General features: G+C 45.1%; 1 protein-coding gene and 1 long non-coding RNA gene across 5 annotated transcripts in view; one reads left to right on the top strand and one right to left on the bottom strand.

The window, feature by feature from the left end:
- Positions 1 to 20722, top strand: part of LOC137517998 (uncharacterized) — a 180016-nt gene extending 159294 nt beyond the window's left edge. The window contains exon 3 of the long non-coding RNA XR_011020725.1: positions 20228 to 20722. This is a non-coding gene — a long non-coding RNA (uncharacterized lncRNA). The remainder of the gene's footprint in view (positions 1 to 20227) is intronic.
- The window catches only part of VIPR1 (vasoactive intestinal peptide receptor 1), a 370245-nt gene that overhangs the window by 343284 nt on the left and 2512 nt on the right, over positions 1 to 24449 (bottom strand). The window contains exon 1 of one of the 4 annotated variants that reach the window (XM_068235123.1): positions 369 to 415. The exons of the other annotated variants lie outside the window; for them this stretch is intronic. The gene's annotated coding sequence lies outside the window, so the exon portion shown is untranslated. Of the gene's footprint in view, positions 1 to 368; positions 416 to 24449 lie in introns of those variants that run through there. 4 annotated transcript variants of the gene reach the window in all.

Raw genomic sequence — 24449 nt, 5'->3', positions numbered from 1 at the left:
TTTTTGCCATGGATCCCCCTCTGGCATGCCATACAAAGGCAAACGCAGGGGGGGATTACAGCTCCCCAGAATCCCCCCTCAGACAGGGGAAGTGCAGTGTCTGGGGACAGGCACACGTTGAGACACCAGAATATCTGCAGGCATCCTGCAGTTCACAGAACTGCCCCCTTTCTTTCCCTGCTACAGTTGACTTTGGATGTAGTAGCAGCGTGTGTGTACAGTGCATGGAGCAGCAGTGTGTGTGTACAGAGCATGGAGCAGCAGCGTGTGTACAGAGCATGGAGCAGCTCTAGGGAACTCAACAAAGTCAGGTATGAGCACAGTCCTGTGCCCCTGCTGTGAGAATGCTTCACTTTCTTTTTCATTACCAGTGTCGGCTGTCTTCATTATTATCTGTATCCAAACTACTCCTGATCGATCCCGTTGTTGGTCGGTCGGACGAAGAAGATCGTTATCAGTAAGGTCAGCTCCCAGGAGTCACACGCTGAAGCTGACAGGCAGCAGACCTGTAGTGAGTGATAATGAAACATCACAGTAAAGAGAGCAGCACTTTGAGTAGCTCTCATCAGTGACTATACTGCTTCCAGATCAGCTCGATTTACGGTACTTCCTTGTGTTTCTTTGCATTGTCACTGCCTTTGAATTGCAGACAAAGAACACTGTGAAGAAAGGGTTGTTTAATCATAGCTCCCAACTGTCCCTCTTTCAGAGGGACAGTCCCTCTTTGGGACCCCTGTCCCTCTTCCCTCCTCATTTGTCCCTCTTTCTATGTAAATATATATATTTCTCTACTAGAAATGTGTTTGATTGACTCTAAACTTTATTCCCATCCTTTAAATTGATATATTACTAATTTTAAAATGTTACAATTAAGGAAAATAAAGCAGGATAGAAAGGAATAGTGTGGTTTGAATTATAAAACAACATATTTTACTCATGAAATCTTTATGGTATGCGTAACTAGGGGAGTGGTGGGCGTGATAATGGGTGTGGCAGGGGCGTGGCTTAAACGTCCCTCTTTCTCCTCTCAAAAAGTTGGGATGTATGATTACAGTAAATGTGACGTGAGGTAAAATCTAAAAGACAGATAGCTATGGACAGGGAAGGCTCTCTGGATCCTATAGAGTTTTCCCTGACTTCTTGTACGCCTCTTTTCAACGCTATCACCCCCATTTACATTTGCCACCTAGGGAGGCTTTGGAAGCACTTGTGTCCCCTCCCCGAGTTCTTCTGAAGTCGTGCGGCTCTGTACTGCGCGAGAGCGCATGTGCAGTATACTCATGCACGAATACGGATCCGCCAGTCTTTGGAAGCACTTGAGCCTCCCAGTCGTGTATTCGACCAGTTAGTCGAGTACGTACAACAAGGGTGACAGCGCTGGAATGAGCGGTGTAAGAGAAGACAGGGAAGGGTCTATAGTATCCAGAACCTTCCCTGTCCATACGTATCTGACTTTTTTTTTTTTTTTTTACCAACTCACTTCACATTTACTTTAAATAGAGCTGAGTACCTGGGCTATGGTTGACTAAGCAGAACGATGGCCCTACAACTGTTTCATACGCCTGAGCTTCTTATGGGGCTCTTTGTCATGACAGCTCTATTTACTGCTGTTTTTCTACACTTTTCTACACTGCACAGCGTTAAAGTACACCTGACCCATGAAAAACATAATGAAAACATGGTGGGCTAGATTACCTTTTCCTACATGTCCAGATGCAAGTTGTTGTCCTCCTCAGGGTCCCTCCCCCTGGTCCACTTACCTCCTGAGCCTTTCCAGAAATCCCTCTGAGCAATTCTAAACTGCACAAGAGCTAGTTTAAAGGGACCCTGAGCTGTACTTAAAAACTGAATTTGAACTTACCTGGGGCTTCCTCTAGCCCCTGTAGCCCGTGAGGTCCTCCGGGATCCTCTTCTTTCTTCTTCTGTTCTGGCTGGTGGTTCCAGTAATCAGCGACTTTACTGCAACCTTTGCATCATTACGCCAGTTGCCGTATGCCTCCTGCGCATGAGAGGTTCACTCTTTAGAGAGCCGCACATGCGCAGGAGGCTTATGGCGACAGGCGTGTGGTGGGGGCACATACATGCAACTTCACCTGAAGTTGCCGATTACTGAGCCGCTAGTGGGACCAGGGGAAGAAAGAAGAGGATCCCAGAGGACCTCACGGGCTACAGGGGGCTGGAGGAGGCCCCTGGTAAGTCCAGATTCCTTTTTTTTAAATTACAGCTCAGGATCCCTTTACACCTACACATAATTACTGCAATGGTTTAAAGTCTCTTTCCCTCCCGTCGCTTGTTGACGTTGTACATGATTGTGAAGATGGCTCAGGGAACGCTTGCACGTCCCATATCCCCTGATCCATCTCCGAGTGAGTATGTAGCTTAGGGTACACTGCTCATGTTGCCAGTCGCTTAGTGAGTAATGAAGGTGAATGTCTGCTCCATTCGCCCCTCTGCATCTAGATATACAATATAGACTATATATTAAAGAAGACCTGAGCTGAAGCACAGGTTCAAAAACAAACTTACCTAATGCTGGGTACACACGACGCGTTTCCGCGTTCGATGCGCCGCTCAATTCCCGTCAATTTGTTTATTTCCGACATGTCCGATTCGCGTTTCGATGGATCGTTAGATCGATTTGCCATACTTTACATGGCTTTCGACCTAAAAATCATCAAAATGCGCTCGGAAATGCTCGGAAATAATCGAATCGAGCGGCGCATTCGACGTGGAAGCGCATCGTGTGTACCCAGCATTAGGAGTAGGAAGCCTCTGGATCCTAATGAGGCTTCCTTTGCTGTATTTTGTATTGGAGCTTTGGCTATTAGTCATAAAGAGGGGCTAAGGAGCAGACCAGCAGCAGACGAAATATAAGGGGGAGGGAGGAAGGGAGGCTATGCCGTTGTCTATATGACCACCTAATTGGGCTTTTAAGAGGACACTGAGCATTTTTTTCTCAAGAGCTTTTTTCTGCAGATTCTAGTGCTATTTTGGATAAAAAAAAGGTCGTAACAAACCCCTCCCACTTTTAGGCCACACCCCCAAGCAGGTATTTTTCTGCCCAAAAGGTGGCAACCCTAGTCATGTGTATGCTCATTGTGTATTTGAATCCCATGAGTGGGGTGTGCACTTTTTTGCAGGTAAGCACTCATCTGTTTTTAAGTAGCGCTGTTCATTTCTTTGCTATGTTACATTAAAGTCTATGGCGGTTCCCCAAGTTCGAATGTTCGCAAACATTTGCGGAAGTACGTCTTCGCCGTTTGCGAACGGAAAATTTGATGTTCGTGACATCTCTATATGCAAATTACTGACTTGCCCCATCCTGTCTCGTGTCCATTCATTATGACCCTAGTGCTGTGATGTCACATGGGCGGGGCCACCTCGCTTTATTATATCCTGGTATTTCTGTTCTGTATTCATGGACAGTCCCATCTCTATGTACTGAGTACAAGGTGTGCCATACAACTGTGTGTGTATTGTGTGTGTTAGCCTTATTTGTCCAGCTAACTTGCTTGTGCAGTATTTATTTGTACGCTGCTATGGAAGATGTTGGCACTTTGAGGTATAATAATAACAGTAATAATGATAATAAATACAAGAACAATGTACTGCAGACAGGAAATTTTAGAATAATCCCCAGAAACCCTCAAATGACGTTGCCTGACTATATGCTCTCACTGCTCTGTAACTAATGTGAAAACGTGGCTGAAAAAATGTACGTATTCACAGGTTGCCTTTGAAAAAAACTGCAGGTCGAAATGATCATTCGTTTCAGAGATTCAAGATGCTGAATTCAGAAGCAAAGTAAAGTTCTAGAGCTTCACTATCAGCCAATAAGGCCACTCGTTAGTAAAGACAGCCAATGGTAGCTGATGATAATTCAGGCTGCTGATATCACGGCAAATGGGGGCGGGGTGGTGTCCGTGGTGGAGGCGTGGAGCAGTCATTGTGACGTGACAGATAAGGTGGCCATAAGCGATACAATCCCCCAAATTATTGATCATCCGATTTGATCCTTTTTGTCAGGTATATTATAAGCCAGACATGTCCACAGTCCTACCCAGGGGCCCTTCAAGCCATTTCTAGTGGCCCCCAGAATTATTAATTCCATGCAGCCTTTGGTGCCGCATACAAGGGCCAGCAGCAGTAACAGCCACTGATTAGCAGCTGCCACTATGCCAGCAGCAGTTATAGCCACTGATTAGCAGCTGCCACTATGCCAGCAGCAGTAACAGCCACTGATTAGCAGCCGCCACTGTGCCAGCAGCAGTAACAGCCACTGATTAGCAGCTGCCCCTGTGCCAGCAGCAGTAACAGCCACTGATTAGCCGCTGCCCCTGTGCAAGCAGCAGTAACAGCCACTGATTAGCAGCTGCTACAATGCCAGGAGCAGTAACAGCCACCGATTAGCAGCTGCTACAATGCCAGCAGTAGTAGCAGCCACTGATTAGCAGCCCACACTATGCCAGCAGTTGTAAAAGCCACTGATTAGCAGCCGCCACTGTGCCAGCAGCAGTAACAGCCACTGATTTGCTGCCACAATGCCAGGAGCAGTAACAGCCACCGATTAGCAGCTGCCACAATGCCAGAAACAGTAACAGCCACTGATTAGCAGCTGCCACTATGCCAGCAGCAGTAACAGCAACTGATTAGCAGCTCCACTGTGCCAGCAGTAGTAACAGCCACTGATTAGCAGCTGCCACTATGCTAGCAGCACAGCCACTGACTAGCAGATGCCACTGTGCCAGCAGCAGTAACAGCCACTGATTAGCAGCTGCCACTGTGCCAGCAGCAGTAACAGCCACTGATCAGCAGCTGCCACTATGCCAGCAGCAGTAAGCCAGTAACAGCCACTGGTTAGCAGCTGCCACTATGCCAGCAGCAGTTATAGCCACTGATTAGCAGCCTCCACTATGCCAGCAGCAGTAACAGCCACTGATTAGCAGCTGCCACTGTGCCAGCAGCAGTATCACCCACTGATAAGCAGCCACCACTGTACCAGCAGCAGTAACAGCCACTGATTAGCAGCTGCCACTGTGCCAGCAGCAGTAACAGCCACTGAGTAGCAGCCACCACTGTGCCAGCAGCACTAACAGCCACTGATTAGCAGCCACCACTATACCAGCAGCAGTAACAGCCACTGATTAGCAGCTGTCACTGTGCTAACTGTACACTGTATATGGGTTATTTCCTATGGAAATGTTTTGGCAAAATGTCACAGGCATAGTTTACCTAATGGTAATCATCAAAAATGTTGTTTAATTTTGCTAGTTACATGGGTGTTACACAAGGAAGAGGGGGCTGCACATGGAATGGGAGGGGGCTGCTGCACAGGTAAGGATTGATGTATAAAGAAAGGGGTAGCACATGGAATGGGGGCCTATGGTGGGAGAGAGTATAAATCTGGCTTTGATAGATGACCCCTCTCGTTCATCCTTAGTTCTCTCTTGCAAGTTTTGCATAAACCAGCTTATGTAAATAGCATAATCTGTGCATGTTGGCCCTTTATTAGAGCGCACTTCCCCCGCCTGACCAAAGCACCCTTTAAAATTTGCATCATTGTAACCATTAAAGAAGCCTCGGCGAGACAACGCCGTTCCATCGCGGAGCCAAATAGCTGTTCGGAGTAAAATCTATTTGCTGACAATATTTTTACTGGTAATTGTAGGTTTAATTACATCTCCGCCCGCATCTGTTGCTAGATTCGCTCTGCCATCGCCAGCGATAATTATGCACAGGGTGTACACTGAATATAGATGGGGACGGGGGGAAGAAATGCGTCGTGAATAGACTGCGGCAATCGGGCGTCCCCGCGCTGAAACGATGGAGGAATGCTGTGCAAAGCTTTATAAACACGAAGGTTAAACACAGCCGCCTATAAAACAGCGAGAGTCAACATCACATCCCTGCGGAGAGCTGCAATCCACACGTGGAATGCGACGCCGTAAAAACCTCGCCACCCTGCCGCTTTATGAGGGTGAGCGAGTCGCTGTGCTCAAGGTTAAACACGGGTTTTAAATCAAAGTTCCTCTGTGAGGTCTTTAACTTTGATGGTTTGCAAGCGCCCCATTAAAAGTTACATGAAAAAGACATAATGAAGCCCATCTTGAAATAATATAACACCATGACGGCCTGAAGACGTAACATTTGTGAACGTTCACAGGAAGAGCTTTGGATCCTAAGCTCTTGTGAACAACGTTGCCTTACCTTAAAGTGAACCTCCGGACTAAAAAATCTACTCAGCAGAACTGAAAAGGCTTGGTGTTTCTTTAACAGATTCACAGCATCAGAACTTTGTTTTTCTTACCAAAGCAACATTTTTAGCTGCATTTTTAGCTAAGCCCCACCCATCAAAGAAAACTGCCCGGGCTTTTTTCCCTGATGCTGTGAAAAGCATGATAGGATTTCCTATGTTGCTATTCACGTTGCCTAGCAACTGGGACGGGTGATCAGCACACAGGACAGTTGAAACTGTGTCTTATGCTCCCTGTCACCTCCTTTCAACCAAAAAGATGGCTGCCCTCATGAAATCAAACATTTGCCTGTTCTTTTAAAACAGGGTGGGTAAGAGATTATATTACCTATCTATTTTAATTAACATAACTAATGTAACTTAATGACAGTATATTTGTTTAGGCTGAAGTTCCTCTTTAAAGTCGGATTATGCTCAAAACATTTTCCTCTAAAATATTAAACACGCTAAATATTGAATATGGAACGCTATGAGACTGCTCTGAATGCTTATTTGCACCTCACTGAAGCTAACTGATATCATTGACGGCTACAGCACCCATAAGCAGATAGAATCCTAGTGAAGTAATTAGTGAGCAAATAAAGGAGAGAAAGTTCTCTGCTCCTCCCTGGATACTGCATTGTTTACACAGTGTACACACTGCCAGCACAATCATTCTGGTCCACAAAGGCAGGTTTATCAATTTAGCAGCTAAGTGAAGTGAAAATGTTATGCTGTGCTTAATGCTTTAGGCTATAGATGAAATTTGAGTGTAATACCATTTTAACAGAGAGCAGGGCTTGTTCTTTGTAGGGGCTAATTTGGTAACACTTTCCAAGCCTACTCTTGCACAGGACACTCGCCCCTCTGATAATTATCCTTAAAGCTCCCCTTCCTGATGCTTAACTCAACCCCTCCCCCCCATGCTGACGGCTAACCCTGAAACCCCCCTTCCTAACACCTAATCCTAAAATCCCCCTTCCTGATGCCTAACCGTAAACCCCCCCTTACTGACCACTGATCTTGAAAACCCCCCTCCTGATGCCTAACCCTACAACCCCCTCCTGACACCTAACTCTAAACCCCCCCCCCCTTTCTGATGCCTAAAACATCCCTTCCTGACACCTAACTCTAACTGCCCCCCATGCTATCAGTTTTGCAGGGGGGGGGGGGGGTTCTGTTAAAGTCTAGTTACGCACCTGCCTTAAACCCCTTCTTTTTGATGCCTAACTCTAAACCCCCCCCCCCTTCCTTTCCTGATGCCTAACCCTAACACCCCCCATTCCTAATTTTATAGTTTTCAGAACGATACATTTCAAAACATTCATTTTTAAAAACAAAATTTGTAAATACAAAAGACAAAATAATTAAAAAACTATAACATTCTACTTTTCAAAAACTAAACACTTCGGTTGGACAGCCCGGCGCCCGCTGTTTAACGGGCGCCCACATTTCTGCTTTGTGCGGCCAGTAGCTGATATTTGCATTAGCAACTATGGGGCGACAATTGTCTATTAGCCACGGGGGCCCAAGTTTCCAGCTTCCACTCGGCGTGGGCTCAGCAAGTATTCGGACTTGTAGTCAGCTAACTATAATAAGCTTTGAGGTTTAATCATGATAAATCATAAAAAAAACAAATGAGATACTGTAAGTATTTTCTTAGTGGATTGAAAGGGAACAGTTTGGAAAACCTTCCCACACAATGATGGAATACTCATGACAAATGCATGAGTTACAAGAGGTACTTGGTCAAGGTGTTCTTTCATAAAAAAGTACATGCCGAAATACTTCTGGGATCTATTATCACAGGCTAGGGGCTGAGCATAGCTGTATGATAATCAAACCCTTATATTAGTTCAGCTACAAGAAAAAAAGATATCTTAAAGAGACTCTGTATCGAAAAAAGGGCCCCTGGGGGGTACTTACCTAAAGGAGGGGGAAGCCCCTGGATCCTATTGAGGCTTCCCCCGCTCTCCTCTGTCCCACGGTGGTCTCGCTTGGCCCCTCTTAAGCCACAGTTGACAATTTGTGGCGCAGCCGTGTCTGCAATATTTACCTTCTCGCTGCTAAGGCAGGAATAGCCAATCCCAATTGGGTCTGCTGTACTGTGCAGTAGAGCAGACCCGACAGCGATCGGCTACTTCCACCTATTTCCGACCCGAGAGCCGATACTGCGCCTGCGCTGGAGCCGGGAAGGTAAATATTTACATCCCCGCTGTTTGGAAGGGCTCAGCAAGACCAACATGGGACGGAGGAGGACGGGGGAAGCCTCCAGAGGTAAGCACCGTCCCCCGGGCATTTTTTTTTTGTTGTTACAGGTTTTCTTTAAATGCTGTCAGTGCTGAATGCTTTTGCCGGCTGCATCTGAGACATACAGGTAAGCTCAATATGCTGAGATAATGCAATATGCAGCACAACAGTAACCATACAATACAATATACTGTATCCTGTGTGTAGATAATGGGAGAAATAAATCAGCCAGAAACTTACCTAAGGAGAGGGAGAGCTCTGGGTCCTATAGACCCTTCTCGTTCATCTCCCGGTTCCCGCATTCCAGTACTGCCCCTCCATTTAAATCACCAGCCACAGGAGGCTTTGGAAGTCACAGGAGCCTGAGTGCTCTTGAGGACGGGCTGCTCCGTACTGCGCATGCGTAAGCGGGCGAGAGAGGGCGCTCCAGCAGGCGCAGTATGGAGCCACCTGTCTATAGGACCCAGAGCCTTCCCTCTTCTTAGGTAAGTATCTATTTGATTTTTTTTTTCACTTCCCATCAGCTTTAAACTATATCTGCAACTTTATGTAAAGTTACATACTTACAGTCAGGGGTGGTGCTGGGAAGGGGGGGTGGGGTGTCTTGCTGATGCTATAGCACCTCCTATTATTGCGGACTTGTTAAGGGTTTTGCGGAGGGCACAGCTGGAATGGGCCGGGGGAGGAGGATGGGGACACCTCTGGATTATCTAGAGGCCTTCCTCTATTGAGGTAAATACCCATTTAGGGCATTTTTTTCCCTACAGGTAAACTTCAACGGAGTGGGAAACGACTTTTGAAAAGGTTTTTGTGCTGGAAAGTTCAAAGAGCCATTACTTCTGTTTGTTTTTCAGCTCAGCAAGGCACGTTTGTCACGGCGGCTGTTTAGAATGAAGTCTTAAAATTAAGCCCTTAAAGAGAACCCGAGGTGGGGTTCTAAGAATGATATCTGCACACAGAGGCTGGGTCTGCCTATACTGCCCAGCCAATGTTGCTATCTCAATCCCCCCTAAGTTCCCCCTGCGCTCTGCTGTCCCCCATAAATCACAGCCTCGCTGTCGACATGCAGCGGGCTGTGTTTACCTATGTAGTGTCAGTGGGGAGGGAAGGGACACGGGCAGGGACCGGAGCTATGCAGGAGGCGGGGGAGCGGCGAGACTGACACTACATAGGTAAACACGGCCCGCTGCGACACGCTGCGTGTCGACAGCGCGGCTGTGATTTATGGGGGGCAAGCAGAGCGCAGGGGGAACTTAGGGGGGATTGAGATAGCAAGATAGCAACAGAGGCTGGGCAGTATAGGCAGATCCAGCCTCTGTGTGCAGATATCATTCTTAGAACCCCACCTCGGGTTCTCTTTAAGCATTAAAGTGACACTGAAGTGAAAAAAAACTCATGATATAATGAATTGGTTGTTGTGTAGTACGGATAATTAATAATAATCAGTAGCAAAGAAAATAGTCTCATATTTTTATTTTCAGGTATATAGCTTTTTATATAACACTAGCTGATTGCCCGGCGTTGCCCGGGTATGTATTTGGCTGGTGTTGGCTCCGCATACTTTTTCTAACCCTAACACACAATTACTCAATGACCAAGTTTGTGAGCTTTGCGGTCTTTGGTAAGAATAATTTGCATTGAAAGAAGAAAACAAATCTGATTGGCTGTTTGTGGCTCCACCCCCTTTTCTGAATTTGAACCCCAGTCACCCAATACCCAAATCTAGCAGGTTTGCGGCCTGTGCCATTAACAGTGCAAGAATGGCAGCAATTAAATATTCCCCTTGAAAAGCAATAGGTGAAGTTTGATTCACTTTTGTAGGCTCCACCCACTTTTCTGAATATTAATCCCAGTCACCCAGTGACCAACTGTGCAAAGTTTAAAAACCCTGCCATTAACAGTGTAAGAATGGCTGCACTTTACATTTTCCCAGTGAAATTTGTATTTGTCTCCACCCACTGATGACCCAGCGTTGCCCGGGAATGTATTTGACTGGTGTTGGCTCCGCCCACTTTCTAACCCTAACGCACAAACACTCAATTACCAAGTTTTGGAGCTTTGGGGTCCTTGGTATCAATAATTTTTATATTCCAAAAGAAATTAAACCAATCAGATTGGCTGCTTGTGGCTTCACCCCCTCTAAAGCATTTGAACCCCAGTCACCCAATGACCAACTGTAGCAGGTTTGAGGCCTCTGCTATTAACAGTGTAAAAATGGCAGCAATTTAAATATTCCACTTGAAAATCAACAGGTGAATTTTGATTGGCTATTATAGGCTCCACCCACTTCCCTGAATATTAATCTGGGCAAAGTTTGGGAACCCTGCCATAAACAGTGTAAAAATGGCTGCAGTTTACATTTTCCCAGTGAAATTTGTTTTTGGCTCCGTCCACTGTTTGTAACATGGACACACAGTCAATCAGTGACCAAGTTTGTGAGCTTTCGGGTCCTTGGCATCAATAATTTGTGTTTTCCCATGAAATGAAAGAAATCTGATTCACTGTTTGTGGCTCTGTCCGCTTTTCTGAATTTGAACCCCAGTGACCCAATTACCTGCTGTACCAGGTTAGAGGCTTGTGCCATTAACGGTGCAAGAATTGCAGCAATTATAATATTCTCCTTGAAAAGCGACATGTAATTTTTGATTGGCATTTTTAGGCTCCACCCACTCTTCTGAATATTAATCCCAGTCACCCAGTAACCAGCTGTGCAAAGTTTGAGAACCCTGCCATTAACAGTGAAGAACGGCTGCAGTTTACAATTTCCCAGAAAAATCTGTTTTTAACTCCACCCACTTTTTGTAACCTTGACACACAGTCAGTCAATGACCAAGTTTGTGAGCTTTTGGGTTCCTGGCATCAAAATTGTGTGACTGGAAGCAGTTTATCCAGCAAAGAAATCTGGCTGTTTGTGGCTCCACTCCTTTACTGAATTTGAACCCCAGACACTTAACGACCAACTGTACCAGGTTTGAGGCCTCTGCCATTAACAGTGTAAGAATGACTGCAGTTTCAATATTCCCCTTGAAAATCAACAGGTGAATTGTGATTGGCTCTTGTAGGCCACACCTACTTTTCCAAATATTAATCCTAGTCACCCAGTGACCAACTGTGTGAAGTTTGAAACCCTGCCAATAACAGTGTAAGAAAAGCTGCTGTTTACATTTTCCCATGAAAAAAGTTAGTTGTTTTTGGCTCCGCCTACTATTTGTAATCTTGACATACAGCCACTCGATGACCAATGTTATGAGCTTTGGGGTCCTTGGCATGAATAATTTGCATTTTACCATTGAAATTAAACAAATCTGATTGGCTGTTTTTGGCCTGCTCCCTTTTCAGAATTTAAACCCCAGTCTCCCAGTGACTGAATGTACCAGATTTGAGGCCTCTGCCATTAAGAATATATGAATGGCAGCAATGTAAATATTCCCCTTGAAAATCAAAAGGTGAATTTTGATTGGCTGCTGTAGGCTCCAACCACTTTCCTGAATATTAGTCCCAGTCACCCAGTGGCCAACTGTGTCAAGTTTGAGAACCCTGCCAATAACAGAATGGCTGAAATCAATCTAACAAATCTGATTGGCTGCTTGTGGCTCCACCCCTTTAGTGAATTTGGACCCCAGTCACCCAATGACTGACTGTATCAGGTTTGAGGCCTCTGCCATTAACAGTGTAAGAATGGTAGCAATGTGAATATTCCCCTTGAAAATCAATAGGTACATTTTGATTGGCTGTTGTAGGCTCCACCCACATTTCTGAATATTCATCCCAGTCACCCAGTGGCCAATTGTGTCAAATTTGGGAACCCTGCCATGTTAAAAATTTAGTTTTTGGCACCGCCCACTTTTTCTAACCTTGACATACAGTCACTCAATTATCAAGTTTATCAGCTTTGGGGTCCTTGGTATCAATACTTTGTATATTCCCATTGAAAAATAAACAAATCTGGCTGTTTGTGGCTCCGCCCCCTTTCTGAATTTGAACCCCAGTGACCAATTGTACCAGGTTTGAGGCATCTGCTATTAACAGTATAAGAATGGTAGCAGCTTAAATATTCCCTTTGAAAATCAAAAGGTGAATTTTTATTGGCTGTTGTAGGCTCCACCCACCTTCCAAAATCGTAATCATTCACCCAGTGACCAACTGTGCAAAGTTTGAGAGCCCTGCCATTAACGGTGTAAGAATGGCTGCAGTTTATATTTTCCCAGTAAATGTTGTTTTAGCTCCGCCCACTTTTTGTAACCTGGACACACAGTCACTCAATGACCAAGTTTGTGAGCTTTCAGGTTCTTGGCATCAAAAATTTGTGAATGGAAGCAGTTTATCCACCAAGTAAATCTGATTGGCTGTTTGTGGGCCCGCCCCTTTATTGAATTTGAACCTCAGTCACCCAATGACCGACTGTAGCAAGTTTGAAGCCTCTGTCATTAAAAGTGTAAGAATGGCAGCAGTTTAAATGTTCCCCTTGAAAATCAATAGGTGAATTTTGATTGGCTGTTGTAGGCTCCACCTACTTTCTTGAATCTTAATCGCATTCACCCAGTGACCAACTATGGCAAGTTTGAGAACCCTGCGATTAACAGTCTAAGAATGGCTGCAGTTTATATTTTCCCATTTAAAATGAATGGCTGAAATTTTATTGGCTGTTTTATGCTCCGCCCACTTTTCCTGGATTTGTAACCTCGGTCACTAAGTGACCCACTGTGCCAAGTGTGGGGACTCTGGCTTGAATACTGCGAGAATGGCAGCCTTTTCCATTTTTTCCATTGACTTGAATGGGTGAAATCTGATTTGCTGTTTGTAGCTCCGCCCACGTGTGCAGGGGGGACGCGAGACCCCCAGAACATATCATCCCAGGTAGTAAGGGATCTGCATACCAAGTTTCGTTCAAATCGGTCAAGCCATTTTCGAGTGATCGCGGCACATACACACACACACACATACATACATCCGATTTTATATATATAGATTGCATCATTCTCTAATAATTGCAGTCTCCACAATACACTCAGTATTTTAACTGATTTCACAGAGCAGGCTAAAGACCCTTTGAACTTTCTCTGCAAAAAAACATAAACAAAAAAGAAATAATGAGAGACAGTTGTGATAAGTGCTTCAAAAGACAGTGCTGTCCAAGACTTTATGAAGTCGCAGAGGTCACAGAAGCTCGTTTTCATAGATAACAACTGACGTTTCTTAAAGGCAGTCATACATTTAGCGATTCTGATGCAATCGACAAAGCAATCAACTTTATTAAGGAATCGACTTAAGTATAGTTGATCGAAAGTCGATCAACTAGTGACCAACACACTACAAATGATATCCTATGCGATTCACCTTCACATTCGATTTGACCGATGTTGTGTCTCCATGCTCTGACTGCAAAAATCAATTCAGAATCGACCAAATGACATGTGATCAGTAGCCGATTCCTGTGCGATTGACCGATATCTTGCATCCTGCTCGATCGACTAAGCTGGTCGATTCAACATAAAACCAGCCACTTTTATTGATAGGGAGTTTTGGAACACACGCAATTCTCTCTCCATTCTATAAAATGATTGAATCTGATGGTCGATCGTACAGCAATATCACTAGATGTATGGCTACCTTAACCCTTCCTGTACTGGAAACAATATGAGACTCGTATCTGTGCTAATAATGTTTTATTCCTTAGCAGTACTACACATACAAATCATTATCTCATAAGTTTATTTTTACTTCAGATTCCTTTTTAAAGGGAACCAGAGCTAAAGTAAAGAAAATATTCTATACATACCTGGGGCTTCCTCCAGCCCCATACGCGCTGATCGATCCCACGCCGCCGTCCTCCTCTGCCCGCATCTACGAGAACCGGCTCTCCGCTCTGCCGTCAGTCAGAGCCAGTCTAGCGTAGCAGAAGTGCGCTCTTTGCGTATCTCTGCAGCAGCCGCTGGAGAGATACGTAGAGGGCGCACTTCTCCAGCGTAGCCTGGCTCCGATGACGTCAGTGACGGGAGCCGGTTCTCGTAGATGTGGGCAGCGGTGGATGGCGGCGTGGGATCGATCAGCGTGTATGGGGCTGGAGGAAGCTCCAGGTATGTATAGCATCTTTTCTTTACTTTAGCTCTGGTTCCCTTTAACACATAAGACCCAGTTCTATGTTATATTTACCGTTAGTAATACACATACAATTAACCACTTAACATCTCAGTCGTTTTCAGCTTATGCATCCGAGCAATGTTCACCTCCCATTCATTAGCCTATAACTTTATCACTACTTATCACAATGAACTGATCTATATCTTGTTTTTTCCGCCACCAATTAGGCTTTCTTTGGGGGGTACATTTTGCTAAGAGCCACTTTACTGTAAATGCATTTTAACAGGAAGAATAAGAAAAAAAAATGAAAAAATGCATTATTTGTCAGTTTTCGGCCATTATAGTTTTATAATAATACCTGCCTCCATAATTAAAACCCACGTATTGTTATTGCCCATTTGTCACGGTTATTTCACCATTTAAATTATGTCCCTATCACAATGTATCGCGACAATATTTTATTTGGAAATAAAAGAGCATTTTTTCCGTTTTGCATACATCACTATTTACAAGCTTATAAAAAAAAAGAGAGAAATATTTCATCTTTACATAGATATTTAAAAAGTTTAGACCCTTAGGTAAATATTTATGTGTTGTTTTTTTTTTATAGTAATGTTTTTTTTGTTTTTTTTTATTAAACATTTTATGTGGGCATTTTTGGGAGGGTGGGATATAAAAGTGTTTTATTTGGGGAAATATTGGTGTATTGTAATGTTTTGGGGCGTTTGCTTGTAGTTTTACTTTTTGGCCACAAGATGGCAATCTCGATTTTTTTTACATGACGTCACTCTAAGCGTACAATGTACGCTTAGAGGGACACAGCTTCAGAAAGAGCGAAGCTTCCGAGAGAAGCTGTCGCTTTTTCAGCGGGGGAGAGGAATCAATGATCGGGCTCCCCAGCCCGATACATTGATTCCGTGGCTACCGACTCCGCGGCCGGGAGTGCGCGTGCACGCGCGCGATCGGCCGCGGGAGCGCGCGGGAGCGCGCCTGTCCTCCTTGACGTTTTTATACGTCAAGGAGGACAAAGTGGTTAATCATCTCTTTTGTTTATTTTCACTTCAAATTTGCTTTTAGTAAAACTGAGCAATGTGCTGAATTTTAAAGAAAACCTGTAACAAAAAACCCTCCCCTGAGGGGTACTCACCTCGGCGGGGAAAGCCTCCGGATCCTATTAAGGCTTCCTTAAAGGACACCTGCAGTGAAAGGTATATGGGAGCAGCCTACAGCAGCCAAATATAGAATGAGAAGAATATGGAGGCTGCCATGTTTAACCAGTTGCCTAGCAGCCCTGCTGATCTATTTGACTGCAGTAGTGTCTGAATCACACCAGAAACAAGCATGCAGCTAATCTTGTCAGATCTGACAACAATGTCAGAAACACCTGATCTGCTGCATGCTTGTTTAGGGGCTATGGATACATTCAGGACAGCCAGGGAACTGGTATTGCTTAAAAGGAAATACATATGGCAGCCTCCATATCACCATCCCAACTCAGTGTTTTCTTGTCTTACTATAAGGTTGGGGAACACAAGTCATCCAGAAAACCTGGACTGGAATGCTTAACAATGTGTGCTACAGGGCGGATCAAATTTAAGAACCCTAACCTGGGTCATATCACTCTATAGTGGAGACTGTTGAAAGGTTAGCAAATTAAGGTGCATACAGCCATCAAACAATTCTGGTCTAAATGACCCGGGAATAGAGCATTGCTGGATATTATCTGGCGCTCTAAGGCCTCTTTCAGACTGAAGGCTGCGCTGTGCAATAGTGAAGCAGTTCAGTATCCCATCTGCCAGCCACAAGCGCATTACAGGTGCCATATAAATACATATGAATGGCGGATTGCGAGTATGCTGGGATCTGTAGTTCCGCCACATACAGGGTGAGTCCTCTGTTACAGGCGGTGTTGTTATACAGCTGATCACTGAGTTCCTGGAAGGGGTGCTGGAAGGGGTGCTATCACCCCCTCCGCACAGTCACTGGCCTGTCATTGTTCCAGGCTGCTGTCGTGCGATTGCTGGCTCAGCACTCCCACCGCGATAACACGGCCTGCTGCAGCACATGGACAGCCGTGCCAAACTGATAAACCTGTCAACAACTTTCCTTCATGGAAAGTGAGAATCTGATGCAACTGTCAGCGGCTGCAACGCAGATACTCTGCCTGCCTGACCCGAGCTAATGGGGGGAGGCCTGTGCAATACAGAACCCTGCGCAATACAGAACCCTGCGTAATACAGAACTCTGTGTAATACAGAACTCTGCGCAATACAGGAACCTGCACAATACAGAACCCTGCGCAATACAGACCCCTGTGCAATACAGAACCCTGCGCAATACAGAACCCTGCGCAGTACAGAACTCTGCACAATACAGGAACCTGCACAATACTGAACCCTACGCAATACAGAACTCTGCGCAATACAGAACTCTGCGCAATACAGGAACCTGCACAATACAGAACCCTGCGCAATACAGAACCCTGCGCAATAAAGAACTCTGCGCAATACAGGAACCTGCACAATACAGAACCCTGCGCAATACAGAACCCTGCGCAATAAAGAACTCTGCGCAATACAGGAACCTGCACAATACAGAACGCTGCGCAATACAGAACCCTGCGCAATAATATTAAAGGAACACTATCCAGAAAATCGTAAAATGTAAAATACATGTAAACACATACAAATAATAAGTACATTTCTTCCAGAGTAAAATGAGCCATAAATTACTTCTCTCTTATGTTGCTGTCACTTACAGTAGGTAGTAGAAATCTGACATTACCGACAGGTTTTGAACTAGTCCATATATTCATGGGGTATTCTCAGAAAGGTTTTTATTCTTTATAAAGATATTCCCTGAAAAGGATTTATACAAAGATGCTCGGCAGCCTCCCTGCTCACAGCACACCTTTTTTGGCAGCTGGACAGAGCAACTGCACAATACAGAACTCTGCACAATACAGAACTCTGCACAATATGGAACTCTGTGCAATGCAAAACCATGCACAATACATAAATCTGCGCAATACAGAAACCTGTGCAATATAGAGCCCTGCACTATACGGAACCCTGTGCAATATGGAGCCCTTCGCAATACAGAACCCTGCCCAATACAGAAACCTATTCAATACAGAACCCTGCGCAATACAGAACCCTGCGCAATACAGAACCCTGTGCAATACAGAACCCTGTGCAATACAGAACCCTGCGCAATACAGAACCCTGCACAATACAGAACCCTGCGCAATACAGAACCCTACGCAATACAGAACCCTGCGCAATACAGAACCCTGCACAATACAGAACCCTGCGCAATACAGAACCCTGCGCAATACAGAACCCTGTGCAATACAGAACCCTGTGCAATACAGAACCCTGCACAATACAGAACCCTGCGCAATACAGAAACCTATTCAATACAGAACCCTACGCAATACAGAACTCTGCGCAATACAGAACCCTGTGCAATACAGAACTCTGTGCAATACAGAACCCTGCGCAATACAGAAACCTGTGCAATATAGAGCCCTGCACTATACGGAACCCTGTGCAATATGGAGCCCTTCGCAATACAGAACCCTGCACAATACAGAAACCTATTCAATACAGAGCCCTGCGCAATACAGAACCCTGCGCAATACAGAAACCTATTCAATACAGAACCCTGCGCAATACAGAACCCTGCGCAATACAGAACCCTGTGCAATACAGAACCCTGTGCAATACAGAACCCTGCGCAATACAGAACCCTGCGCAATACAGAACCCTGCACAATACAGAACCCTGCGCAATACAGAACCCTGTGCAATACAAAACCCTGTGCAATACAGAACCCTGCACAATACAGAACCCTGTGCAATACAGAACCCTGTGCAATACAGAAACCTATTCAATACAGAACCCTACGCAATACAGAACCCTGTGCAATACAGAACCCTGTGCAATACAGAAACCTATTCAATACAGAACCCTACGCAATACAGAACCCTGTGCAATACAGAACCCTGTGCAATACAGAACCCTTCACAATACAGAACCCTGCGCAATACAGAACCCTGCGCAAAACAGAACCCTGCGCAATACAGAAACCTGCGCAATACAGAACCCTGTGCAATACAGAACCCTGCGCAATACAGAACCCTGCGCAATACAGAACCCTGCGCAATACAGAAACCTATTCAATACAGAACCCTGCACAATACAGAACCCTGTGCAATACAGAAACCTATTCAATACAGAACCCTGCGCAATACAGAACCCTGCGCAATACAGAACCCTGTGCAATACAGAACCCTGTGCAATACAGAACCCTGCGTAATACGGAACCCTGCGTAATACGGAACCCTGCGCAATACAGAACCCTGTGCAATACAGAACCCTGTGCAATACAGAACCCTGCGCAATACAGAACCCTGCGCAATACAGAACCCTGTGTAATACAGAACCCTGCACAATACAGAACCCTGCACAATACAGAAACCTATTCAATACAGAACCCTGCGCAATACAGAACCCTGCGCAATACAGAACCCTGTGCAATACAGAACCCTGCGCAATACAGAACCCTGTGTAATACAGAACCCTGTGCAATACAGAACCCTGTGCAATACAGAACCCTGCGCAATACAGAACCCTGCGCAATACAGAACCCTGTGCAATACAGAACCCTGTGCAATACAGAACCCTGCGCAATACAGAACCCTGCGCAATACAGAACCCTGTGTAATACAGAACTCTGCACAATACAGAACCCTGCACATTACAGAAACATATTCAATACAGAACCCTGCGCAATACAGAACCGTGCGCGATACAGAACCCTGTGCAATACAGAACCCTGTGCAATACAGAACCATGCGCAATACAAAACCCTGCACAATACAGAAACATATTCAATACAGAACCCTGTGCAATACAGAACCCTGCACAATACAGAACCCTGTGCAATACAGAACCCTGTGCAATACAGAACCCTGCGCAATACAGAACCCTGCGTAATACAGAACCCTGTGCAATACAGAACCCTGTGCAATACAGAACCCTGTGCAATACAGAACCCTGCGCAATACAGAACCCTGCGCAATACAGAACCCTGCGCAATACAGAACCCTGAGCAGTACGGTTGCCTGAGCAATAAATAAACCCTGCGCAATACAGAACCCTGCGCAATATGGAACCCTGCGCAATACAGAACACTTGCAATATGGAATCTGCGCAATAAATAAACCCTGCGCAACACAGAATCCTACACAATACGGAACCCTGTGCAATACGGAAACCTGCGCAATACAGGACCCTGTTCAATAATGAAACTTTGTGCAATGCAAAACACTGCGCAATACAGAACCGGCATGTGCAATACAGAAACATGTGCAATACAGAACCCTGTGCAATACAGAACCCTGTGCAATACGGAACGGAATGGAATGAAAAGAAATGGGATGAAACTCTACCATAGCATTCAAGAAAAACGTGTTTTCCTACCTTTTATTACTCATTCAGTTATCAAATTTGCTTTTGTGTGCAAGTCATTCATTCTGTCTACATATTTCAGGTCCCCAAAGTACAGTTTATCTGCTCTGAAAGCTGCCGGTGCATTTTATTGCATAGTTGCTATATTTATATATTACAGTATCTATTGATCTTTTCTCTTCTTTTTCAGCTTCTGTGAAGAATGCAGCTGAGATAAAGCACTGCCAGGAGTGTGTACTAACTGTGGCTGATAAGGAAACGTAAACCAAAGACAATGTAATCACTTTCTCGGCATAGGTTGCTAAGCTTCTCTCTGAATAAGAATGTGCTGAATAGCACCGCTTTACAGTGTGCAAAACAGTGTCCGTCACAAGGCAACGTGTTTGTCTGAAAGGACCCTAAAGTAAGTCATACAAACATAGATTTTTGTCCAATAGTCCCTACAAAAACGATCGATTGCTATCTGATCAGAATCGATTTAGAGAGTAATCAATTCCATCCATACACATCAGAACCTTTTGCAATAGATCACAGCAAGGAATGTATGTAAGAACTGATCAAACCACAGCATTGAACTGTTCAACGCTACATCCCGTCGAGTGACTTCCGATCCCTGAAACCGTCCCTGATCCACCAACATTTTTCATCTGGTCTAATCAATACTTTACACCACAACTGATTGTACATTTTTTGTGAAATCAATTCTCAGCAGCTATGATCACAATAAAAGTATCTGTTGGGAATCACCTGGTAAATTCAATGTATTTGTGGCCTGCTTAAAGGACAACTGTAGTGAGAGGTATATGGAGGCTGCCATATTGACTTCCTTTTAAGCAATACCAGTTGCCTGGCAGTCCTGCTGATCCTCTGCCTCTAATACTATTAGCCATAGACCCTGAACAAGCATGCAGCAGATCAGGTGTTTCTGACATTATTGTCAGATCTGATGAGATTAGCTGCATGATTGTTCCTGGTGTTATTCAGACACTATTGCAGGCAAAGAGAACAGCAGGGCTGCCAGGCAACTGGTACTGTTTAAAAGGAAATAAATAGCAGCCTCCATATCTCTCTCTCTAAAGTTATTCTTTAAGAGTTTAATGGTACCTTTAAGGCTATGTTTCCACTAGTGCGGCGCGATTCCGTAGCGGGAAAACGCGTAAACAAATACGCATGCGGATTTGTATGCAAATTTTTACGCAAAATCACACGCGTATCGCGTATTTTTGTAAGTATGCGATTTTAACTATGTCAATGCCGGTGTGCTTTTACATTGTTTTTTACGCAAAAATTTACGTGAATTCTCATGGAAAAATCTCATGGCGAAAATGCATGCAATTTTCCTATTAATTACATTACAGGCGAATCACACACTAGACTTGCGGTGTGCAAATTCTGATGGCTCTGCTGTGCAGATTTTTTTTGCACAGGACACCGTGCAGATTTTTGGGCTAGTGGAAACAGGCCCACTGACTATTATTGGCTATAGGAAACTGCATGCAGAAAACGCATGCAAATTCACTCTAGTGGAAACGGGCCCTTATTGGTTAGCTGAACAGATGACAGACCGCACAATGTTCGGAGACTGTAATGCATGAAGACACCCAGACTATCTGAGAAGTTTGGTACCCATCACAAGTCTCAGGAGGCCACAGCCAGTTAGAATAACTGGCACAGTTCTCGCTGCAAGCTCTGCAGAACTCATCATCCTGAGGAAGAGACCTGAGCTGTCTCTGAAACATGAACAAATACAAGAGGATTGTTCTATTTGCCAGAATAAATCCCACACGTCCAATCGATTTCTGACAGTCTATTGGCTGAGATGGCAATCAGACAGGGTAGTAAATTTCCCTCCAGCGTATCGTGGGAGGAGCATCAAGAAACTGATGGGAGGGTGTATAGTGTTTTATAACGTTTTACTGTATAGAGTGGGCATCCATCTCTGCTAGCCAACTGATTACCAATCATAAAGCGATCAATTGATTAATGGACCAGGCTGTTATCTACCTGTGTATGGCCAGCATCATCATGCAATTTAAAAGCCTAAGCAAGCTGAGTTCACACTATGCGCGTTGCTTTGCGCTGCGGTGCTGCATGTGAACGCACTGACCATAAAAGGCATGTTCACCTCTCTGCGATGTAACCGGCCATGTGATCCTAAGGCTGCGGTCACAGTGAGGCGTTGTGGTGTGACATAACGGACGCATAGTAACGCGGAACGTCACACTGCTATGTGACGCTCACAGTGCGCCTGCGGCGATAATGCACATTACATGGCTATTGTTCACACTATGCTTCAGATTTTCAGTAATCATACTTTTTACTTAGAGGGAAAAATAAAGAGACATACTTTTTTTTACAAAAACACATGCGACACGCATAGGAAGGTATAGTTTGCGAATTGCATTACATTTTTTTCGGCCCATATGAAAGCATTGTATGGGAATAGCGCAATATTCTAACAAGTGTGGTCCCAGCCCCAAAAGTACCCAAACACTATACATGAGATGCTATATTTGTGTGTGTGTGTGGGGGGGGGGGGGGGACAAGGAAATCTGACGGAAATCTATTAATCAAATAGCCATCGCCATCGATGCTCAATCTCTTTGCCAGATCGAGAGTGGTTGAGGAGTGTGGGGGGCGGGGGGAGTGAACGGCAGAGGCCTGATGTTCTTGCAGCTTTTTGTAATTGGACAACAGAGGCGCCAGCAAGTGTAAAATAATTTGGAATAAAAACAATAAAAACCGGGGATGGGCGCGGGGGGGGCGGGCGGGGGGTTGAGGGGGGGGGGTGTTAGTGGTGGACTAACCTCCCCGCAGATGACTCGACAGATACTGTATTGATAAATCAATAATCATTGTATTATTCCAGAAAAAGTAGGGGGGGTTGCAACACGTTTCACGGGTGCACAGCCCGCTTCATCGGGCGATGATACTGGAAGCAAGTAGTGATGGGAATTCCGGCTCTTCTCAGAGAATCGGCTCTTCTGAATCGGCTCCCATTAAAGAGCCGGCTCTTACTGCTCTGAATCGGCTCTTAATTAAATATCACTAGACACCACTCAGAATCGGATTAAAAGCCCCGCCCCCGTCTCCGTGCCAACTCCAGACTGCTTCTCTGACTGGGGCAATCCCTCCTGCTACTGCTCTGCTCTGCCCCATACACTCCTACAAGCTGCAAGAGGAGGACTACATCTCCCAGCATGCCTCAGCACCCTTTATTACGGAGCAAAGCAGCGCTAAAAGGGTCGGCTGAGGCATCGGCTCTTCTCAGAGTGAGCATCGGCTCCTCTGATTCACTTCAAAGAGCTCGTTCGCGAACGACCCATCATTAGAAGCAAGCTTATTCTGTCTCAAACAAGACACAGCGCCTCTGTTCCTGCAGCTTTATAAAGCTTTATAAAACTTGTGCCTCCATCTGTGTATATTGATTGCTATTATTGATTGCTGAAATCGACTCAATACTGAATGCTGCAGGCGATTGCAATATCGATATACCTTCATCCACTTTTGATCAGCAAAATATTGACTGTTGCTTAATGTATGTTCAATTTCCAAGGACATGCTTATAATCTATTTGATAGAGGCCACATTCACACTAAAAGGCTTTGTTTTCACTTGAGCTAAGAACGGACATTTTTTGTCCGCTCTCCACTCATGGCAAAACTGACAATGAATGGTTCCTATGTTATATATAGGAGCCGCTCACACTTGTCAGTCTGCAATGGATCAGTGAGATCTGTTGTGGTAAGCAGGTCGCACTTCTGTGCAGTTTGCAAGGTTCACACCGGCAATTAAGTGGCAAATGGATCAGAGAAAACGGATCTGATTACTGGTCGATCGGATCCATTTTCACACCATTGTACAGCTGCTTTCGTCCCGTTCCCCCATTGGACAATATAATCACAAGGGAAACGCGTTATATTGTAAGGGTACATTTACACTGGCACACAGGGCCGGGCTGAGGCAGAGGCAGGCTCCAGCCTCAGGGCGCAGTGTAAGAGGGGTGCACAACTCACTCAGCTAGGAAATCCCTATTGTGTTTGAAGCAGAGAGAAATAAGAAAAGGGGATACATGGCAGTGACTGCAAGCCAGATAACTAGAGATTAAGGTGTTGGGGGCCCTGGGGCGCCTCTTAGTCTAATAGCAATCAGTGTGTGACGGCTGGGGTGGCAGGGATGGAGGGGCGCACTTTGGTGTCTCAGCCTTGCTCTGCTTGCACGCTTGCAGTGCAGCCGATTCCATTGGCGTTTTTATAAACTGTATGCGACGCCTCGCGTGCATAAGCACAATGCGACTTTCTCCCTCCGCTGCGATCTTGTTTTTAAAGGGAACGCAACACAACGCCCCAGTGTGAACTTAGCCTTAGCTAATTATACCCCCTGTAGAACAGTGGGAGGGTTCTATGATACAG

The sequence above is a fragment of the Hyperolius riggenbachi genome, chromosome 5 (genome assembly GCF_040937935.1).
Source record: "Hyperolius riggenbachi isolate aHypRig1 chromosome 5, aHypRig1.pri, whole genome shotgun sequence".
NCBI lineage: Eukaryota > Metazoa > Chordata > Amphibia > Anura > Hyperoliidae > Hyperolius > Hyperolius riggenbachi.
The sequence above is the reverse complement of the archived record's forward strand: the minus strand, read 5'-3'. Positions and strand labels throughout refer to the sequence as shown.